A 20,675-nucleotide genomic window follows, 5' to 3' on the forward strand; every position below is an offset into this window, starting at 1 on the left:
ACTTTTTGCATGTGTGAGCCCCTGAACTTCTGATTTTGGGTCTCAGAGTTAGAAGGAACCCTAAACTTGTGGGTTTTGTGGTCTGGAGAGAGAATACTCAAAGATTTAAGGGTATTGGAATGAGACAAAATGTGTGCTGTGGATTTGGGGGTGCTCCTCTGAGGGGTGATGTAGGTTTAAACATGTGAGGATGAGAGAGAGAGAGAGAGAGAGAGAGAGAGAGAGAGAGAGAGAGAGAGAGAGAGAGAGAGAGAGAGAAGCAACTTCAGATGCTGAGATCTGACTTCTGAGAGTGGGCTACTGAACAGGAGCTTAATACATGTATTTCTCTGCTGCTGCTGCCCATGCCTCTGCTGCCGCAAATTTCTGATCCCCATGGTTATAAGGAAAAACATTCACTGCACTCCTGGCACAGTTAAGGTATTAATTCAAAGTGGTAGTTTCATTTTGAATATTCTGCTATAACATGGCATGGACAGCCAATGAAGCAGCAGGAGTATATATGGGTCCTGGTGAGTAGACTGCTCCGAGGAGTACATGCTAAATGAAGCATTCAGCTAAATGCTAGCATTCAGCATTCTAAATGAAGTTTCTTTGTGTCCCCCACCCTCTGAGTTTCCTAAAGAAGGACCTTTCATGAGGGGCCACCCTATGGGTCCATATATTATACAACACAGGGTCTTTCCTCCGAGTGCTCCACAGATGAGGGGTCAAAGTCGGTTTGGACACACAACTGATGGTCACAGGCTAGTCTTTGCCCTGAGCTCAGTGTGAATCACAGCTTCATTCTAAGAAACAGAAATAGGTCCAGGATAAGACAAAAGACCCAGGGTGATATTGAGGAGGCCCCAAACACTATAGCCCTGTCCCTAAATGCTAATTAACTAGTAGAACTTTCAGCTCAGGCCAGCCAAATCTATAACAGAAGCTCGATAGGAACCAACAATGCAACACAAGGCAGCACAGCTCTGATTAACGTCTACTTACCTGGTGGGGGATCCTGAGCCTGTATTCCAATGTAGTTAGCAAGGTTTAGATTACCTGGGCAAGGATCAAAACTTCAGTTGATCCAGGCACCAGTCCGGCACCTAGAATACCAAATCCCAGCCTGGCAAGGATGAGAAAATGGGCAATTCCCTTCTCGGAACTTGCAACACCACATCAACCACGTGCAGTCCCTAGGACAGTCTGTAAAAGGGTCATGATAAAATCCAGCATGTGGTTTGTTTATTCACCTCTGGTTCACTAATCTGAGCAGCAGAGTCAAGGGATAGAAGTAGAGTGGGGAGCTGATGAGCCAAGAGAAAAGTTAGGCCAGAGAAATAGGGTATTTGAAACATGGTGACTCAGAAAAAGCTGGATAAGCAGATCCCTCTCCACAGCACCTTGAGTGGGGACTCCCACGTGTATTCATGCATGTGCATGGAGCAGTCGACATGCCACCAGTATCTATTGTAGATGTGATGGCTGAATGGGATCACCGGCCCATTCAGAAATAGGTATCAGGAGAATTTGGGGAAAGGATAAGCCAAAGAGAAGTAAAACAGGCAGATGCAAGCAACCACAGTCTCTGAGGTGTGACTGGAAGACAGAGGAAGGGAGTAAGCATGGACCAGAGAGATCCTAAGCACAGTCAAATGGAGGAATATGGATACAGTCACTGGGGCTACAGTGGAGGGACACGTGAAGTGAGGTCAGCCAAAGGCCAATTCTGGAAGAGGGTGGAAATATTAGCAGAGCTCTCCCAGGGAGAACTGGGTAAGGAATACTCATGTTATGGGTTAAATTGTGTTCCCCAAGAGCTCACACAGGGAAGCCCTAACCTCCAGTGCCTCACAATGTAGGCTTATTTGTTAGTAGGGTCATTACAGTTGCAATTAGTTAAGACAAGGTCATACAGGAGAAGGGCAGGTCCCTAACCCAATGTGTCTGATGTCCTTACAAAAAAGAGAAATTTGCAGAAGTCACACACATACATAGATAATGATATGTGAAGACGGAGGAAAAGATCAAGCTGATGTTTGTATACACCAGGATTGCCAGCAAACCACCAGAAGGTTGAACTGTGACCTGTAGCTGCCAGACCTGAGACAGCACATTTCTTTTGTTTGAGCCACTTAGCTGTACTTAGTTCCAGCAGCCCTAGCAAACTAGTACACCTAGCACGATGCCAGGGAGCAATAACTCAGTAGGAGGCCCCCAGACTTTCCTCCCTCATCGTCCCCCTGGGGCTGATGCAAAAAGGCCTGGGAGACACTGATGGTGGTGATGAAAGAGGATGAAGCACCTGGAACTGCTGTGTGTCTGACCGTTGTACTTGACTGCTAATTTAATTCCGTTTGATCAGAAGCATACTCTGCAGGATTTTAGTCCTAATTTATTGAGATTTGTTTTACAAACTAGTGTATGGTCTGTCTCGGTGAATAAACTTAAATTTTTTTTATGTGATTATAGTTTATGGTGTGTATGGTCTTCACTGATCTTTTGTCTAGTTGTTTGTCCAATACTAAAACATGGATGTTCACATCTCCAGCTATAATCATGGCATTGTCTCTTTCTCACTTCATTTCCATCCATTTTTTCTCATGTATTTTGAGGTGGCATTGTTAGGCACATACACACTTATGATTATTAAGTCTTCCTGATAACTTGCCCTGTTTACTGTTATAACATGTTCCTCTTTACTCTTGGCCATACTCTTTGTTTTTATTCTGTTGACATAGCCACTCCAGTTTTCTCGTGCTTACTATTTGTATGGTGTATAACTTTCCATCCACTCACTGTCAAGCCTCCTGAGTCTTCATATTTGGGGAGTCCCTTGTAGACAGCATACAGCAGGGACTGCTTCTTAATACTTTCTGGTCATCTTTGACTCTTTATTGTGAGCGTTTAGGCCATTAACATTTAATGCAATTATTGATTCATCTGTATGTAGAGTTCCTAATTAAATACTTGGTTCTGTTTGATCCTGTTATGAATTGCTCTTCTCCCTTACTTGCTTTCTTTCGGTGATTTAAAGTTTTATACACATAAAACTTAAATGCATACAATGACATTTTAATTTATCAGCTGCATTTTAGCTATACACCTCTTTTCTTTGTTTTTTTTTGTTGTTTTTTTTTTAGTGGTACTCTTGAGATTACAAAAACAGCTTTAACTTTTTCCAACTTACTTGGAGTTAATGTCACACTGGTTCTGGGTTCAGAGAGTATTTCTTTCAGTATGTTAAAGATGACTTTTCACTGTGCTGGCCTCTATATTTTCTAATGAGAAAGACAGACATTCAAATCATAATGAACTCTATCATTTTTAATTGATTAATTTATTTATTGATAGATAAAGGGGAAGGGAGCAAGAAAGAGAGGGAGAGAAACATCAATGTATGAGAGATATATCAACTGGTTGCTTCTTGCATGCCTCTAGCCAAGACCTGGCCTGTAACCCAGATATGTGCCCTGACTGGGAATCGAACTGACAAACTTTTGGTTCCAGGCCTAGCACTCAGTCCACTGAGCCACACCAGCCAGGACATAAACTCTACCTTTAATATGTCATATTTCTCCTCTGGCTGCTTTCAGGATTTTTCTCTCTCTTTGGTTTTCTGAAGGTTGACTATAAGGTGCCACATGTGAGTTCTTTATCTTGTTTGGTGTGTGCTAAGCTTCTGCTATCCATAAATGTATGTCTTTCAAACAATTTGAGGAAACTTAGGCTGTAATTTCTTCAAATAGTATCTCTCCTTTTTCTCTTTCCTCTGCCTCTGAGATTTCCATTACGTATGTTAGTATGCTTGATGGTGTTCTGCAGTTCCATGAGACTCTGTCCTCTTTTTTAAAATATATTTTATTGATTTTGCTGCTACAGTTGTTCCATTCCCCCCTTCACTCCCTTCTACCCTGCATACCCTCCCCACCCACATTCCCCCTCTTTAGTTCATGTCGTGGGTTGTACATAGAAGTTCTTTGGCTTCTGCATTTCCTATACTATTCTTAACCTCCTTCTGTTTTTCTACCTACCATTTATGCTACTTATTCTCTGTACCTTTTCCCCCTCTCCCCTCTTCCCTCTCCCCTGTTGACAACCTTCCATGTGATCTCCATTTCTGTGATTGTGTTCCTGTCCTAGTTGTTTGCTTAGTTTGCTATTGTTTTTGTTTTAGGTGTGGTTGTTAATAATTGTGAGTTTCCTGTCATTTTACTGTTCTATTTTTTATTTCTTTTACTTATATTCCCTTTAACATTTTGTATAATAAGGGATTAGTCATGATGAAGTCCTTTACTTGACCTTATCTGAGATGTACTTTATCTGCCCTTCCATTCTAATGAAAGCTTTGCTGGATAGAGTAATGTTGGATGTAGGTCCTTGCCTTTCATGACTTGGATACTGCTTTCCAGCCCCTTCTTGTCTGCAATGTCTCTTTTGAGAATCAGCTGACAGTCTTATGGAACTCCTTTGTAGGTAACTGTCCCCTTTTCTCTTGCTGCTTTTAAGATTCTCTCCTTATCTTTAATGTTGGCTAAGGTAATGGTGATGTGCCTTAGTGTGTTCCTCCTTGGGGCCAACTTCTTTTGGAATCTCTGAGTTTCCTGGACTTTCTGGAAGTCTATTTCCTTTGGCAGATTGGGAAGTTCTCCTTTATTATTTGTTCAAATAAGTTTTCAATTTCTTGGTCTCTCTTTTCTCCTTCCGGTACCCCTATGATTCTGATTTGGAATGTTTAGAGATGTCCTGGAGGTTCCTAAGCCTCTTCTCATTTTTTTTTTTTATTTCAATCATTGTTCAAGTACAGTTTTCTCCCCCCTACTCCCGTTCCAGCCCCTCCACCCAACCCTCCCCACTTCCCCCCATTACCCCCCACCCCTAGCTTTTGTCCATGTGTCCTCCAAATTTGTTCCTGTAATCCCTATCCATTCCCCCCTGAAATTCCCTCTTCTCTCCCCTCTGGTCACTGTCAGACTATCCCCTATTTCAGTGTCTTTGGTTATATTTTGCTAGTTTTTTGTTTCGTTTTGTTTTGTTGTTTAGATTCCTGTTAAAGGTGATATCATGTGGTATTTGTCTTTACTGCCTGGCTTGTTTCACTTAGCATAATGCTTTCCAGCTCCATCCATGCTGTTGCAAAGGGTATGAGCTCCTTCTTTCTGCTGCATAGAATTCCATTGTGTAAATGTACCATAGTTTTTTGATCCATTCATTTACTGATGGGCATCTAGGTTGCTTCCAGCACCTAGCTATTGTAAATTGTGCTGCTATGAACATCGGGGTGCAAAGGTTCTTTTGTATTGGTGTTTTAGTGTGTTCTTAGGATAGAGTCCAGCAATGGAATTGCTGGGTCAAAAGGCAGATCCATTTTTAGTTTTCTGAGGAAGTTCCAAACTGCTTTCCATAATGGTTGTACCAGTCTGCAGTCCCACCAACAGTGCACTAGGGACCCCCTTTCTCCACATGCTTTCCAACACTTGTTGTTTGTTGCTTTGTTTATGATGGCCATTCTGACTGGTGTGAAGTGGTATCTCATTGTGGTTTTTTAATCTGCATCTCTCTGATGGCTAGCGATATTGAGCATCGCTTCATGTGTCTTTGGATTTTCTGTATGTCCTCCTTGGAGAAGTGTCTGTTCAAGTCCTTTGCCCATTTTTAATTGGGTTACTTGTCTTCTTAGAGTGGAGTCATGTAAGTTCTTTATATATTTTGGAGATTAAACCCTTGTCTGAGGTATCATTAGCAAATATGTTTTCCCATACAGTTGGTTCTCTTTTTATTTTGATACTGTTTTCCTTAGCTGTGCAAAAGCTTTTAATTTTGATGAGGTCCCATTTGTTTTCTTTCCTTTATGTCCCTTGCTCTAGGAGACAAGTCAGTAAAAAAGTTTCTGCGTGAAATATCTGAGATTTTCCTACTACGTTCTCTTCTAGGACTTTAATGGTGTCACGCTTTATATTTAAGTCTTTTATCCACCTTGAATCTATTTTTGTATAAGGTGTAAGTTGGTGCATTTTTAAAATTCTTGTTTCTTTTATTCTTTTCTGGTTGGATGTTTCTTTCTTCCTTCTGGTCCACACTGTTGATTTGTGTCTCATTTCTCCATCACTATTGGTTCTCTGTACATTTTCCTTTATTTCATTTAGTGTAGCCTTCATTTTATAATCTAATTTGTGACCAATTCAATGAATTTGTGGCATCCCGATGTACCAGTGTTTTGAACCGTGCATCTGATAGGCTGAGTATCCTTTCATCGCTTAGTTTTCCGATTTGGAGCTATTATCAGTTCTTTGGTTTGGGCTACTTTTTTTTTGTCTTGACGTGCCTGTTAGATAGCATGGGGCACAGCCTTAGGTATTCACCTGCAGGGGTAACCCAGGTCACTGAGTTGTGATGCTGTATGTGGGGAAGGGGTCTGAGAGGGAAAATGGCACTTGCTCTGCTCTCTGCAGGCTTTCAGTCACTCCCCCCACTTCCCCAAGCAAATTGGGCCTTCTGGTGCTGATTTCTGGGTGGGTTTACTTGCGTATGATATAGGACCTTGTGGGTTTCTCCAACAATCTTTCCTGTGAGGCTGGGAGTTTCTCCTGATTCCTCAACTCCCATAGGTGTTTTCAATCAGTGGTTTTGAGGATTTATTTCCCGTACTGGTGCTCTGAGTTGCATGATCAGTCTTGCTCTCCAATTGTTCCTCCCAGTTTATCTGACATGAATGTGAAGCCACCTTCTCCACCACCTGCCGCTGTAGTCTTGACAGCCAGCTGCAGCCTTGCATGCTCAGCTACCAATCCAGCTCTGGGTCCACCAGACACTGCATTGCCTGCCCCAGTCCTCCAGCCACTGTGTTGCTCCGAGTCCTCCTAGCACCTGTCTCTGCCCCTCCTACTGGTCTGGATGAGTGTGTCTTCTTTAACTCCTTGGTTGTTGGACTCCATACAGTTTGATTTCTGTCAGTTCTGGTTGTGTTTTGTTTTTGAATCGGTGTTGTCCTTCTTTTGGTTGTGTGAGGAGGCACAGTGTGTCTACCTATGCCCCTATATTGGCCGGAAGTCCATTGGCCCCTTTACTGGTTTCTTTCTTTTTTTTTTTTTTGTTATCAGATTGGATAATCTGAATTGATCTATTTTCAAATTCATTTATACTTCTTTATTGCCATCATGAATCTGCTGTTGAGTCTCTCTAGTACAATTATTTCAGCCCTGACTGGTGTAGCCCAGTTGGTTGGACATCCCTCCACAAAGTGAATCTTTGCTGGTTCAATTCCTGGTCAGGACACATGCCTGGGTTGTGGGTTTAGTCTCTGGTTGGGGCACATATGAAAGGCAGCTGACCGATGTTTCTCTCTCACATCACTCTATTTCGACCTCTCCTTCTGCCTGCCTTCCTGTCTTTCTAAACAAACAAACAAAACAAACAAACAAACAAACTTCTAAATATTTATATCCGTTACTGTACTTTTCAACACCAGAATTTCCATTTGCTGTTTTTAACACGTTTTTTTTTTTGATGAGAGAGAGACACAGACAGACAGACATCGATGTTCCCCGACTAGGGATTGAACCCAAACCTTGGCACCTGGTTAGGGCCTCATAATTTCTATTATCAACTTATGTTGATAATGTCTATTGATATTATCTAGTTAAGGAGTAATTATTAATACTTTCCTTTCATTCATTTTTTAAAATTTACTTATTTTTAGAGAGAGGAGGAGGGCAGGAGAAAGAAAGAGAGAAACATCAATGTGTGGTTGCCTCTCATGGGCCCCTTATTGGCAGTATGATTTGGCTTAGAACACAGACATGTGCCCTGACTGGGAATCAAACCGGTGACCCTTTGGTTTGCAGTCCAGTGCTCAATCCACTAAGCCTTGAGGGCCCTTTTATTCTTTAAACATAAACATGTCTTTTATTTCTTTCAGTGGTTACTTCAAAGTCTTTGTCTGCTATGTCCGACATCTGGACCCTCAGAGACCATTTCAATTTCTGATCTCTCAGCCTTGCTGTGTCTCAAATTTTCTATTAATACACTATATTTAAAGTGCCTTAATGAGTTTTATGGCTCCTTTAAGCCAAGAGAATATATATGAATTCCACTTATTAAGTAGTTAGAGTCAGGCCACATAATAATCATTTATGCTCTAACAACTTAATGGCTATTGGGGAAAAACACATATGTTAAAAAAAATAATCTTTTGAACTTCTGGACAAGATGGAGGTGTAGGTAGATATGCTTCACTTCCTAGCCCAACCAAAAGAAGGATAACAACCAATTTAAAAAGAAAAAACAAACAACAACCAGAATTTCCAGAAAATTTAACTGTATGGAAGTCCAACAACAAAAAAGTTAAAGAAAAAACATTCACCCAGACTTCTAGAAGCGGTGGAGATGGGCAGCTGGGGTGGAGAGGACTCCCAGCAAGGTTGTGGGTATGTGAGGCAGCAGCTGGCAGGATAGGAGGTCCATCATTCATGTGTGGATTAGCTGGGAGGAACAACTGGGGAGTGAGATAAACCTCGCAACCCAGGGTTCCAGCTGGAAAAAGAAAGCTTCAAAACCTCTGGCTGTAAAAATATGTTGGGGTTGCAGTGGCGGCATAACCTGCAAGTCTCACAGGAGACTCTGTTGGAGGGGCCCATGGGGTCCTAGAACATACACCAGCCCACCAACCTGGGAATCAGCACCAGTGTAGCACATTCACTTGTGAAAAGCAAGGGAAGTAACTGAAAAGGGTGGTGAGTCAAGCAAGTGGTGTTGTTCCCTTTCTGACCCCTCCCTCACATACTGCACCTCAATGCAGTGATATGGGTTGCCCCACTCTGTTGCACACTTAAGGCTCTGCCCTTTACAATGTAACAGGTGCCCCAAGAAAAATAAATATGGCCCAAATGAAAGAACAGATCAAAACTCTAGAAATCAAGTAAGTGACAAGGAGATAGCCAGCCTATCAGTTGCACAATTCAAAACACTGGTAATAAGGACGCTCACAAAAATGATTGAGTATTGTGCCAAATTAAAGGAAGAAGTGAAGGCTATGCAAAGTGAAATAAAGAAAATTATACAGGGAACCAACAGTGAAGGGAAGGAAACCTGGACTCAAATCAATGATTTGGAACCTAAGGAAGAAATAAACAACTGGATAAACTTCAGCCAGAACAGAATGAAAAAGCAAGAATTCAAAATATTAAGGAGAGGCTTAGGAACCTCTGGAACAACTTTAAACCTGCCAACATCCAAATCATAGGGGTGCCAGAAGAAGGAGAAGAGCAAGAAGTTGAAAACTTATTTGAAAAATGATTGAAAGAAAACTCCCCAGTCTGGCAAAGGAGTCATTCAAGTCTAGGAAGCTCAGAGAGTCCCAACGAAGTTGGACCCAAAGAGGGCCCCACCAAGACATGTCATAATTAAAGTGCCAAAGATTAAAAATAAAGACAGAATCTTAAAAGCAGCAAGAGAAAAGGAGGCAGTGGCCTACAAAGAGTTCCCATAAGACTGTCAGCTGATTTCTCGAAAGAAACCTTGCAGGCAAGAAGGGGCTGCATACAAATATTCAAAGTCATGAAAACAAGGATCTATATCCAAGATGACTCTATCCAGCAAAGCTATCATTTAGAATGGAAGGGCAGATAAAGTGCTTCCCAAATAAGAAAAGCTAAAGGAGGTTCATCATCACCAAGCCCTTATTATATGAAATGAAATAAGGGACTTATCTAAGAAAAAGAAGATCAAAACTGTGAACAATAAAGAAACAAGAAACTCACAACTATCAACAACTGAACCTACAAAAAAAAGCACAAAAACAGACTAAGCAAACAACTAGAAGAGGAACAGAATCATAGAAATGGAGATCACATGGAAGGTTATCAGTGGGGAGAGGGAAGGAGGAGAATGAGGGAAAAGCTAGAGGAATAAGAAGGATTATTGTTAGGTAGAAAATAGTCAGGGGGAGGTTAAGAATAGTATTAGGAAATGGAGAAGCCAAAGAACTTAATATGTATGACCCATGCACATGAACTAAAGGGTGGGGGTAATGCTGGAGGGAATGGAGAAACTGGGCAGAGGGGACAGAGGGGAGAAAAATGGGACAATATAATGGTATAATCGGTAAAACATAGAAAATAACTATTAAAGAAATGGTAACAATAAAGAAGAGAATAAAACATACGAACATAAAATGGCAAAAAATACATATCTATCAACGATTGACTCTAAAACACAAAATAAACAAACAAGCAAAAGAGAAAGAGAATGACAGATACAGAAAATGTTTTGATGATTGCCAGATGGGAGGGAGTTAGGGGGATGGACGAAAATACAAATGAGTAGTTACAAAATAGACATGGGAACATATAGTACAGCGTAGGGAATAGAGTAGCCAGAGAGCATATATGCATGACTCATGGATGTTGACAACAGTGTGGGGCTAGTCTGAGGGAGTGGAGGGGTGGCTGGGCAGAGGAGAACAAAGAGGAAAAATCGGAACAACTGAAATAGCAGAAACAATAAAATATAATTAAAGAAAAATAAGGCAAAGAAGGCAAGATCTGAAATCAATAATGTAGTTGAGAGGCAGCAGAATTTGCCAAACAGAACAGTGTGATTTCCAGTGGACTGTGGGAAGCCTTTTGCTAGGCCTTGCCTCTGAAGGATATGAATGTCCTGCCACAGTGGAGTCACGTGTGAGAAAAGAAGTGGTGGTGATAAGGTGGCCTCCCGAAATGGCATGCCAGACTCTCCAGGGTGACAAGAAACAGCTAGCTGGACAACAGCAAACTCACAACTCAGTGTTTGCCATCTGAAGTTTGACAAACTAGTATCTGCTGTAAAACCACCTATGCAGTATGTGTGCAATAGTATTCCTGAGCAAAACATGGCTTCCATTTAAATCAGATGTTCTGCATTGTGCTTTATCGTATAGTGCTAACAATGAAACATTTGTATTATAGCCTCAACATTAGGGCTGACTTCTTATAAAGCTATGTTTGGAGTAAACTGGGAAACTGCAGTGTCCTTTTGTGGAAGGATTTAGAAATAGTAGAATGATTAAAGCTATTAACCTGATTTAACATCAATTTTTAGGTCATTTTCCCTGTAATTCTTCATTTGCTTATATAATAACTGTAGAAAACAATTTCAAGGAAGTTTCTTCTAAGAAAAAAATAAATGTTTAAATTTTTAAAGATTTTATGTATTTATTTTTAGAGAGGGGGGAGGGGAGGAGAAAAAGAGGGGAGAAACATCAATGTTCGAGAGACACATGGATCACTTGGTTGCCTCTCTTATGCCCCCAACTGAGGACCTGGCCCACAACCCAGGCATGTGCCCTGACTGGGAATCGAACCAGAGGCCTTTCGGCTTGCAGGCTGGCACTCAATCCACTGAGCCACACCAGCCAGGGCAATATATTACATGTTCAAAGCTCTTTTCTTTTCTTTATTTTTTATGTCTGTAGTTGTAACAATATATCTTCTTGTACAGAAGCCTCTAATTTTTTAATTATTTATCCTGGCAGGCTGAGCAGAAATGATTTTTTGAAGGGTACATATAGTTGGGTCACTGATTCATTTTTATTAACTTTAAGTGAACCTCCTTCTAGTTCCTAAAAGTCCTAATTATTATTTTGGCTTTTTCTTCACAAAGAGGTAAAAAATCACCGTACCATACTTAGTAATATAATGAATTTGCTGTCTGAAGAACAGTGACTTTCTATGTGGTTATGAAATTGAAGCTTCAAGAGAACTGTGTCCTAGAGGTAAGCACTAAAACCTTCATATTTTTGGTAGCATTATGTTGGCTGAACACTAGGCTGTTTGATTTGATTCTCAGGGCTGACATCACGCTGCCTCTGAGGCTCCTTTGCACACAGAGCTTTCTGTGTTGTTTGTTTTGTCTATAGAGTTCTAGGTTGGAATTGGGAAAAAACATCAGAAGAACACGTGTTGGACTCAGCAGATTGGAAAGGCTTTGCAGATATTCAGACTCTCTCCTTTTGATAGCAAGATGCCACAGTATATTTTGTGTATTGTACAAATCAAGCATTTGATACTTTCAAGACTGGCTACCATCTGTGTGTTTTCATTATCGCAAGACTCCTTAAAATTGAATGTGAAATTGATCTTCATGTTCTTTATTCTCAGAGTGCCTCAGATACAATGCTAAATAGGAAAAAAATAACAAAAAAGCCTTGTCCGGGTGGCTCAGTTGGTTGGAGCATCGCCTTGTATAGCGAAGGTTGAGGGTTTGATTCCTGGTCAGGGCACATACCTAGGTTGCGGGTTCAGTCCCTGGGTCAGGGCGAATACGGGAGGGAACTGACCGATATTTCTCTGTCACGTCAATGTTTGATTCAGTCTCTCTGTCTTTCTCTTCCTCTCTCTTTCTCTTTCTCCCTCCCTGTCTCCCTCCCTCTCATCCTCTTCCTCTAAAATCAATAAACATATCCTCAGGTGAGGATCTAAACAATGGAAATAACAAAGAAGACAACAACAAACACCGAAATGCTTAGAAATTTAAAAACATACTGCTGTATAATGGATGGATCAAGTAAAAATCATACTGGAAATTAAAAATATTTACTTGAGAGACTTTGGGCCGAGATGGAGGTGTAGGTAGATAAGCTTTGCCTCCTTGCACAAGCAAAAGAAGGACAACACAATCCCCAAAATAAAAAATAACCAGAACTGCTAGAAAATCTAACTGTATGGAAGTCCGACAACTAAGGAGTGAAAGAAGAAACATTCATTTTTACTGGCAGGAGGGGCAGGGTCGGGTAGCTGGGGCATAGAGGATACACCCCAAGGTGGCTGCTCGAGGACCAGGCAGGTGAGGCAGCAGCTGGTGGACTGGGTGGTCCCACATTTGCATGCGATAAACCAGGAGGAACAACTAGGGGTGAGACAGACTGCACAACCCAGGGTCCCAACACAGTGAAATATAGCCTCAAACCTCTTGCTGCAAAAAACCTGTGAAAATTGTGGTGGCAGGAGGAACTCCTTGCCTCATAGGAGAGTTCCTTGCAGAGACTCACAGGGTCCTAGAACATACACAAACCCATCCACCTGGGAATCAACACCAGACATGACCAATTTGCTTGAGGGTAGTGAGGGAAGTGACTGAAAGCCCAGAGTCCCCAGCTAGCAGCATTAATCCCTCTCAGAACCCTCCCCACATACAGCACCACATACAGTGAACTGGGTTGCCTGTCCTGGTGAATACCTAAGGCTCCACCCTTTACATCATAACAGGCATGCCCAGATAGAGAAGTATGGCCCATAAGAAAGAGCAGATCAAAGCACCAATATAGAACTCAGTGATGGAGAGATAGCCAACCTATAAGATGCACAGTTCAAAATACTGGTAATCAGGATGCTCACAGAAGTGGTTGACTATGGTCACGAATGGAGAAAAAGTGAAGGCTATGCAAGGTAAAATGAAGAAAAATATACAGGGAACCAACAGTGAGGGCAAGGAAACCAGAACTCAAATCAACGATTTGGAACATAAGGGAGAAATAAACAATCAACCAGAACAGATGGAAGAAACAAGAATTCAAAAAATGAAAAGAGGCTTAGGAAACTCTGAGACAACTTTAAACATTCTAACGTCTGAATCATAGGTGTGTCAGAAGGAAAAGAGGAATAGGAATAAATGGAAAACTGGCTTCAACAAATAATGAAGGAGAACCCCCATTCTGGCAAAGGAAATACACTTTCAGGAAGCCCAGGAAACTCAGAGAGTCCCAAACATGTTGGACCCAAAGAGCTACACACCAAGGCACATCATAATTACATTAGATGAGATTAAAGATAAGGAAAGACTCTTAAAAGCAGCAGAGAAAAGGGGACAGTGACGTACAAAGGGGTTCCCATAACAATATGAGCTGATTTCTCAAAGGAAACCTTGCAGGCAAAAAGTGGCTGCAAAGAAATATTCCAAGTCATGAAAGGCAAGGACCTGCATCCAATAAGACTCTATCCAGCAAAGCTGTCATTTAGAATGGAAGGGCAGATAAAGTGCTTCCCAGATAAGGTCAAGTTAAAGGAGTTCATCATCATCAAGCCTGTATTCTATGAAATGTTAAAGGGACTTCTCTAAGAAAAAGAAGATGATCAAATATATGAAGAGTAAAATGACAACAAACTCAAAACTATCCACAACTGAACCTAAAACAAATAGAAAGACAAATTAAGCAAACAACCAGAACAGGAATAGAATCACAGAAATGGATGTCACATGGAGGGTTATCAGCAGGGAGGGGCAAGAGGAGAGGATGGGGGAAAAGGCACAGGGAATCAGAAGCATAAATGGTAGGTACAAAATGGACAAGGGGAGGTTAAGAGTAGTATCGGAAATGGAGAAGCTAAAGAACTTATATGCATGACACGTGGACATGAACTAAGCGGGGGAATGCTGGTGGGATGGGTTGGTGTGTGGCAGAGGGGAAGAAGGGGAGAAAGAAAATGGGACAACTGTAATTGCCTAATCAATAAAATATATTTTAAACATATTTACTTGGCCATAAAAAAAGTGAAATCTTAGCCATGTGCAACTACGTGGGTGGACCTAGAGGGTATTATGCTACGGGAAATAAGTCAGAGAAAGACAAATATGACATGATTTCACTTACATGTGGAATCCAGTGAACAAAAGAAACACACAAACAAAACAGAAACAGACTCATAGATGCAGAGAACCAATGATGATTACCAGTGGGAAGGGGATTTGGGAGCTGGGTGAAGAGGGTGAAGGGGTTAAGAAGTACAAATTGGTAGTTACTAAACAGTCATCAGGATGTAAAGCACAGCATAGAGAATATGGTCAATAATAGTGTAATAACTATGTGTGGTGCAGGTGGATACTTAAACTATCAGGGAGATTGCTTTGTAAATTATATGAATATCTAACCACTATGCCGTACACCTGAAACTAATACAAATAATACTGGATAGCAACTGTAATAGAAAAACAAAAACAGTTTAGAGCTGAGCACTTAGAGGATTCAGGTAAAGGAGACTTTAGAAGGAAGTGGCCACATGTGAAAGCAAAAAAAACTGAAATTACATGGCTGGTGTGGGTCAGTGGATTGAGTGCCAGCCTGTGAACCAAAGGGTTGCTGGCTCGATTCCCAATCAGGGCATAAGTGTGGGTTGCAAGACAGGTCCCCATGGGGGGCATATAAGAGGCAACCACACATTGGTGTTTGTCTCCCTTTCATTCTCTCTCCCTCCCCATCACTAAAAATAAATACTAAATACAATCTTAAAAAGTTAAAAGTAAATTTAATAAACTTTCTACCATAAATGATGGAAGCACAAAACAACAGTAGAAAAAAGTAGAATCTATGTAAACAAAAACTACTCCTTTTGGAAGAAATAAAACTTTCACTTTTTGTAATATTCACGGTGAGCAGAATCGTAAAATGATCCCCCATGGCCACGCCTTTGTATAATCCAGTTCCCCTGAGTAAGGGTGGGATGTGTAAATATAATGGAATACACGCCCATGACTGTGTGGCATTGCCTGAGCCAGGGGATTTTGCAGATGAAATTAGAGACCCAAATCAGTTGATTTGGAGTCATTCCTAAGTAAGGTCATCTCTGGAGGGCCTGACCCAATCAGGAAAGTTTTTAAAAGGGGCTGAGCCCTTCCAGCAAACGATTCCACTAAATAATAAACTTCTCTAAACCAGTAGAAGAAAGAACAAATATATTAAGAGGCTGCTCACAGAGGAGAAAATTAAATGGATTACACACAGGAAATGCTCAACTCAACAGCCATTTGGAGAAAAGTAAATAAAAATGAGATAATAATTTCACACTCATCAGATTGGCAACATTTTATAATTGATAGGATCAAGTATTGAAGGACAACAGAGGAATATGTGTACACTGGTGGTGGGAGCGAAAACTAGTTCAACCACTTTGCAGAGCAATTTGGCAATACCTAGCCGAGTGGAAGTTGCACATACACCATGACTCAGCAATTCCAGTTCTAGCATCCAGCCAGAAAATATTCTCAGTTACACAGGGCGTAGCCCAACTAGAATGTCAGCTCTGTGAGAACAGGTCATATTTTTTTCTGTTTCATTCTGTGCTGTATTCCCAGTGCTGTCGATAGTTGGTCCTTGATTAATACTGGTTGACTCAATTAATGAATGCATTAAAGACATAGTCATCTTAGGAAAGCATCCTCTGGCTTCACTGAGGAGGTGAAGACTAGAGGTAAGAGGAGGAGGTGTGCAGTGAAGCAGTGATGCAGTGATGCAGTGACTCAGGAGGAAAGTGACAGGGTTGTGATCACAGAGCCCAGTTCAGACAGAGGAGCCATCCCTCCCCTGTTGCACCTCTCACTTGCTTGCCAGTAAACTTGGCTCCTCTGTCCTCTGATCACAGACAACCTGAGGGTTTCTGCCTCAGTCTCAGCCAGGAGCTTCCTCAGCTCATCTCTACTAGTCACTGGAGAGCTGAGCACTGAGCAATGAGACCCATTGCTCAGCAACCTTATTCAGGGACCTAGGAAACAAATCCAGGCCCCCCAGACTAGCATTGAAAGCCCTTTAATACACAAGTCCCACGTGCCCCCACACTAAAATTCCCCTGGGGACCTCACAGGTCAGCAGCAAGTGATTTGGCCTGGGAGGGGACTGGAGCCCAGAGCAGATGCCCCATCTAAGGTAGGCACCACTATCAGCTCCAGCAGAAAATAGCCATGGCCTTGGCTGGTCCTCCTGACTGTGGCTGCTGTCTCTCCTGTGGTTCATGCATCCCCCTTCTCCATCTGTCTTTCACTCCCACCTCTGGAACCTCCCACTTCCAAGAGCTTGCGTTCGACTGCTCCCCATGTGTGATGTCTCCCTTTCTGATGTCTTCCAGCTGTGCTTCTCTCTTCACTGCCCCTCCCCACCAGGCAGTTCTGCAAAGCTTTGGTGCTTGTACCCAGGGAATCTGGTGCTTCCTACTATACAAGCTGGCTTTCCTCATAGTCCTTCAGTAATACCTTCTGACTGCCCTGGCTGGGTGGCTAAATTGGTTAGAGTGAAGTCCTGTACACCAAAAGGCTGCATATTGACTCCGGGTCAGGGCAGGTACCTTGGGTGGGAGTTCAAGCCCTCAGGCACATATGGACCTGTGGGAGATGACTGATCGATGTTTCTTTGTCTCTCCAATCAATAAAGATATCCTCTGGTGAGGATTAATAACAACAATAATAGTAATATCACTACTACTACCACTACTACTACTAACACTCTCTGACTGTCAACTGTGCCACTGAGGTGCAATATCTGGAACTCTTTGAGTCTGCCTATGACTTTCTTCCAAGTGCGCCCTTCCCCCAATTTCTCCTTTGCTTATTCTTCCCTAGTCCAGCCACTATCGCTGACACTAGGGCACCTGCTTAGTGGTGTATTCTCACCCCCTGATGTCCCCATGGAAGGAGGCTCCTCTCCTGCTCCACCAAAATCCCCAGCACCTTAGGCTTGTTTTCAGTTCATCAGCTCCCCTATCTCTGCTTTCAGACCCAGGTCAACTCTCCAGGCCCATGACTCATTAAGGAAGCCACTTCCTCAATGTCCTCAACCCTCTGTATGTCAGTGCAAGTGTCTCTGAGTCCCCAGGGTTGTAATGGAGAAGGCTCGGGGAAACATGAGTGTTCTCTTCTGCACGGAGCTCCTTGGGCCCAGGAATGGAAGGGGAGAGAGGACCACCATGCATCCCAGCAGACAGATAGAAAGTGGACTCAGGAAAGGATTTGGTGGACGTGGGGTAATTCTTCTCACTTTCTTGTGCAGGAATCCAGGTGTATTAGTCTTAATAGGGTGGGTCTGGGATTCTCAGGTTCCAGAATGCAAGGACTCTACCCCTTCTAAACCTTTCCTGTGTTAACAAGAGACTCTCACAGTTGGACTGGCCCTTGGTAGACAGGAACTCTCATTTTGCTCCACCAGAAGCCCTCTCCTTCGCCTGCCACTAGCTTAGAGGAGCCAGGACACCTTGGACAGTGCTGGCTTCCAGGCCAGGGGCAGGAGGAAGATAAGCCAATCCAGGAACATTTTGTAGTGTCAGAAAGTAAAGAAGTGGTCAGAGTCTGCCACCACCACCACTGCTGCTGGCCAGCCTGCAGTCTTGGTGCAGATGGAGGCCCCTGCCAGGACAGCTGCACTGCCAAGCACACTCAGGCAGCACAATGGAAGTTCCTGACAAGTATATCCAGCCCTTGCCAAATATATCCCATTGTGCACACATCTAGTGTGAGACCCCTCCTGGGGCAGGTGTGCACCATGGCTGAGAAGCTTGGCTGTCACCACCACAGGGACACCTGGCAGGGGAAGAAGTGCTTGGAGAAGGATGGCCACCACTGCTGCCTGAAGTGCTCAGACAAATTCTGCTAGTGGCATGACACCTGCTACCACTGTGATAGGGGTCTGCACCCCTTGGCCAAAGAAACCTTTGTGTCCAAGGAAAACAACAGCCTGTGCAACAAGTGCACCATGCAAGGGGACTCCCTAAAGTCCAAGGGCTGCTTCAAGCCCATTGTAGCAGGAGATTAGAAGCAGGTCCATGGGGACTGTCGGGCACAAAGACTACTTCACCAGCAGCAGGTGCAAGCCAGTCGTCGGGACTGGAAACTTCTTCCCTAAAGGGAGGACTTCTACTGCATGACTTTTGCCATGAGGCCTAATTGGCCAAGCATTGCATGAAACTCAACAAGGCCATCACACCTGGAGGAATCACTTACCAGGGTAAACTCTGGCATGCTGAGTGCATTGTGTGTGTTAACTGCTCTGAGAAGTGGGCTGGGCAGCGTCTCACCACTGTGGAGGACCAGTATCACTGTGTGGATGGCTCCAAGGACTTTGTGGCCAAGAGGTGTGCCACATGCAAGAACCCATCACTGGGTTTGGTAAAGCCTCCAGTGTGGTGGCCCATGAAGGACAATCCTGGCACGACTACTGCTTCCACTGCAAAAGATTGAAAAAAGCCCCATGAATCTGGCCAAAGAGTACTTTGTTCTCCATGAGGAGCAAGTGTATTGCCCTGACTGTGCCAGAAACTGATAAAGTGACAGGAGCTCCTGTCCTGTAAAATGGAATTAAGTCCTGTTCTCTGTGTCATCACCCACTGCCCTGCACCATGCATAGGGAAAGAGCGCTTTTACCCCTTCAAAGTTGTTTCTTCTGTCTTTTCTCACATTTCACAGTATCACTCAAATAAGGAGATACATTGCTCATAGTAGAATTTAGCAAAACACATGCTGGCTGGTGTGGCTCAGTGGATTGAGTGCTGGCCTGTGAACCAAAAGTTTGCTGGTGTGATTCCCACTCAGGGCACATGCCTGGATTGCAGGCCAGGTCCCCAGTAGGGGGTGTGGGACAGTCAAATACACATTGATGTTTCTCTCCCTCTCTTTCTTATTTGCTTCACCTCTCTAAAAATAAGTAAATAAAATCTTTAAACTATAGAGTTTTGGAAAACGCAGCTCTGCAGCAAAGTTAAGTTTTCAATGGCTGCAGTTAAAAATCTCACTCTTAGCTATATTGACTCTTCTGCATGTTATCATACAGCAGAAAATAACTAACCATTTGGATGCTTAGTGACATAAGAAAGAAGCCTAACAGATAAAGTTCCCACTGAGATGCCCTTTGTGACTCAGCTGAGACCCACTGTGTCATCAATCGACACACAAGAGTTGCAGCAGCTACTCCAACTGCGTTCTCCAACCTGTGGCTCATCCTGTGTTCTGTGAGCAGAAGAACTTACTGGAATGCATAGTTTAACTTCCCCTTCAAAACTTTTCTTCTGTTCCTTTGTGCTTTTGTTCAACTAATATGAATTTCTAGAGAATTAATATTTGAACTTAGCTGTGATTCCAAACTCACCTTTCACCTGTACTAATATTGGTGTTCCCAGTGTGCCATATGTTCTGAACGTTCCTACTTTCAAGCATGGAACATGCAGGTGATTTGGAAAGTGTAGCCAGGTCTGGGAGAATGAGCCTGCTTCAGAGGAACATCATCACAGTGAATACTTCTGGAAGCTATCCAAACTAACCCAGATTTTGTTTTTGTCTTTTCAAATAATAACATTTTGTTTAGCCCTGGTAAGTGTGGCTCAGTGGATTGGATCGAATCTGTGAAATAAAAGGTCAGAGGTTCAATTCCCAGTCAGGGTACATGCCTGAGTTGTGGGCCAGGCCCCCAGTGGGGGCCATTTCAGAGGTAACCAATGAGTGTTTCTCTCTGATATCAATGTGTCTCTCCCACTCTTCTTCCCTCCCTTCCTGTCTCCCTAAAAATAAATGAATACAATCTAAAAGTTTAAAACAAACAGACAAAATAATAATAATATTCTGTCTTACAGTTTCTGGTAAAGATGAAGAAGTGGGTCAACATGGGTCTCCTCATCAGACAACCACAGCAAAAGTATATGGCCAAACCACAGAAGAACTCTCACTCACAACCATCAGAAAATGTGAGCTGTATGGAAGTCTGACAACTAAGGAATTAAAGAAACAACATTCATACAGATGGGTAGGAAGGGTGGAGGGGCAGAGACAGCGAGATATAGAATGGGGCTGGTCCCAAACCCATATGAGGTGGATATGAATTGGGGTGACATCTCAGGAGTGAGGGATTCCAGCCCACACCAGACCAGCCAGCCCAGGGTTCCAGTGCCAGGAAGCTAAGTCCCCATAACTTC

General features: G+C 42.8%; 1 pseudogene; it reads left to right on the forward strand.

Moving 5' to 3' along the window:
- The first annotated feature begins 17,434 nt into the window (after positions 1–17,434).
- Positions 17,435–19,083, forward strand: LOC114511548 (annotated as a pseudogene).
- Positions 19,084–20,675: the final 1,592 nt, after the last annotated feature.

This window comes from Phyllostomus discolor, chromosome 12 (assembly GCF_004126475.2).
Source record: "Phyllostomus discolor isolate MPI-MPIP mPhyDis1 chromosome 12, mPhyDis1.pri.v3, whole genome shotgun sequence".
Classification (NCBI taxonomy): Eukaryota; Metazoa; Chordata; class Mammalia; order Chiroptera; family Phyllostomidae; genus Phyllostomus; species Phyllostomus discolor.